This window comes from Daktulosphaira vitifoliae, unplaced genomic scaffold (assembly GCF_025091365.1).
Source record: "Daktulosphaira vitifoliae isolate Bord-2020 unplaced genomic scaffold, ASM2509136v1 Scaffold_1, whole genome shotgun sequence".
In the NCBI taxonomy this organism is placed as follows: domain Eukaryota; kingdom Metazoa; phylum Arthropoda; class Insecta; order Hemiptera; family Phylloxeridae; genus Daktulosphaira; species Daktulosphaira vitifoliae.
The window spans coordinates 31,923,091-31,926,426 of NW_026099572.1; positions in this window are offsets into that span (position 1 = coordinate 31,923,091).

The window sequence follows — 3,336 nt, forward strand, 5'->3', positions numbered from 1 at the left end:
TAACAGACACAAAAAAAAAAAAAACACATCATAGTAAAACCAACAGCTTAAAATTTTACAATCAGAAAAATACAGCATTTTTCTGACTGGAAAGTCTCTTCTTGTTGCTCGTGCTGCTGTTACTGCTCGTGTTGCTGTTGCTGTTGGTGTGGCTGTTGTTTACAAAATTGGGCCATGTGGCCCCTTCGCCTACAATTATTGCAAACTGCAAATTAGAAAATAATTAATAAACAATATTGAGAAGTTAGACATTATATTTAAAATAAGGTTTGATTTATATAAATGTAATACAAGATAACATTTTTGAATTAATTTTTGAAATTAATCTTGAATTAATATTAAAATTATTACGAATAAATATTTAATTTAGAATTGCGTTTGATGTTTTAATAAAATACTTATATTTTTTTGTTAGCTTCGATGTTTAATTTTAAACTATATAATCTGAATAGAAATTTCACTAATAGATATTTCTACACTATAATATTACCCCTATTACTTTTGTTTATAAAATTAATAGATACAATATTTACATTTATTTATTAGCTCATAACATTCAAGTATTGAATAATGAGACATTAAAACATTTTAAAATATAATTCACGTTTTTTTAATTAAACCTGTTTGGCCAATAGTATTAATATAACCCGGGTTACATATTAAATACATGTAAATTTATTAATATTTTGTATAAGTGATCACTTACACAAATTAAATAGTCAATCATTAACTTTAATTCAATAATTATATACATTTGATAATGATAACGGATAACGGTTATTCCGACCATCAAAAAGTGTTCGGTTAACAACATGTGTCCGACGTACCTTGATGAATTTTGCATGATGGTGGTTTTTATATTAACAATAGAGCACCAAAAGTAGTATACACTAACAGTCTTGCTTTTACAATATACAGTAAAATAAGATAACAATATCGATCTAATAAGGGGATATTTTTAAATACACACAACAATATATCCAAGTTTATTATTTGTGTAATTCCAACTGCCAACGTTTACATTCTCACAACTCGATGTAATTACTAAAAATACCCACATATATCCAGATTTACACCAAACTCAAATTTTCCTTCAACTTATTAAAATTATTATTATTATTATTTTCTTAAAATAAGTTATTATTTTTGTTCTGAAGTTAAAAAATTAAAAAAAAAAATTTTTAGAACTACAATGTTTACGTGTTAGTAAATAACCACTGACTTTGAATTTAAACTATTACATTTTTGTTTGATAATAAGTGTTGGGATTAAAATCTAATAAAAACTGGTAGTTGAAATATTAATTTTAAAATAAATTTTAAAATTAAAATACGAATAAAATGTATGTAAAACAATGAATTTTAAATTTATGCCATAAGTTGTAATATTAACTTAAAATAATTTTTTTTTCTGTACATTTCATCAAGCTTAATTATTAATATTTAAGAAACTTTAAATGTTCGTTTAATATTAAGTATGAATAAAATTTTTATTAAACATTAAATCGTAACTTTACCAGTAGATTGTAATTTTAACATTAAGTAATCTTTTTTCTGTACATTTAATCAAACATAATTATTAATATTTAAAAAACATTAAATTTTCATTTAAAACTAAACATTGGTTTTTGAATATTATTTAATTATAATTGTACATGGAAATTTAAACGTTTAATAAATCTTGTTTAAAGGTTAAATTTTAACATTGTAATTTCAATTAAATTATAATATTTATTAAATAGTTTTGATTGACAAATGCTGTGTGGGTTATGACAATTTTAATATAAACAAGTATAGAAAATATTCCTATTTTGTAAACTAAAAGTTTTGAATTATGATAATTATGACTACAGTTGATAAACATATAAAATATAATCGATTATTTCAAAAATAGTAATATAATGCGTCACCAAGGGTTAAAAATGTAATAACGCAAAATAGAGTTATTCAAATCTTTGACAGGGCTAATAAGTTTCGTAATTTTTTTAAGCTTCTATTTGAATTTTTAATGTATCTCGAAATTTTTCGAATTGTTGACTTTGGGAGTACCAATTGATAAATATAACTAAATATGCAAGCATTTATGCATTCAAAAACTTTAGAATGTGTAATTTTAGTATAAATTAAAAAAGTTTTTTCTAGCGATTTAATTAAAAAATTTATTTTAAAAAAACATTTAAAATAGGACAAGCAATTACTGACAAAGAAAAATCAAGTGGCTCTCATTGAAAAAATCAAACTCAATGTAATTACAAAAAATACCCACATATATCCAGATTTACACCAAACTCAAATTTTTCTTCAACTTATTAAAATTATTATTATTATTATTTTCTTAAAATAAGTTATTATTTTTGTCCTGAAGTTATTGTTGATGAAAACTAATATTTAACGAAAAAAAAAATTATTTCAAAACTACTATGTTTACGTATGAGTAAATTTATAATAACTAAATATCTAAATTCCAAAATTAATTTTACTTTTGTACATAGTATTCTACGGATCTTCATCAAAAACAAATTTTTAATATTTTTAATACAAATTATAAAATATATGCTACTATTTCTAGAAATAACCAATACATGCATTTATATGCTCAAAAACGTCAAATATGCAAAATAAGTTTACGTAATTGTAATCTAGACTTCATGAATCAAATTTATATCATACTTGGGTTTAATTCATATTGCGCGAAAAAAATATGCAAAGTCATAAACATCCGAACTCTAATTATAACCAATGCTTATAAGCTGATGCGTAAGCATATGAACAGTCTGATAAGTACTTAATATGAGTACATTATTTAGTTAATTTTAGGACATTAAAATGTATGGTTAAATGTTCTTTAATGTATCAACTTATTTGATAAAGAGTAATACAATACTTATTAAGTACTTCTTTGTATTTATTTCAAAAAATTGAATTTTTTTCCCCCATTCAATTCTCTTACAAATGCTGTATACATAAGTAGGACTTCCTTGGAAATTATCTTGGGCATAATGGAATTTATATTTTTATTAACTTTAGATAATGCTTTTATATTATAAGTCATAAAACATCCCTGCAAATTAAAAATTAAAATATTAACATGAAAAAACTAAGCAGTAATATTTACTAATTGCTTAGTAAGGTCAACGTTAGTTTTAAACATGTCCTCAAATTCTTTAAAACTTTTATTAATTGTCTTAGGCAAATCAATAATTTTGATTTAATGAAAAATGTTTTCAATATCAATAGACAAAATTATATATTATATATATAGTTATTTTTGATTCTTCCTTTATTTTAGCTTCGATGCGAAGCTGAGAAGGTATTGGTTTTACTATGATGTGTTTTT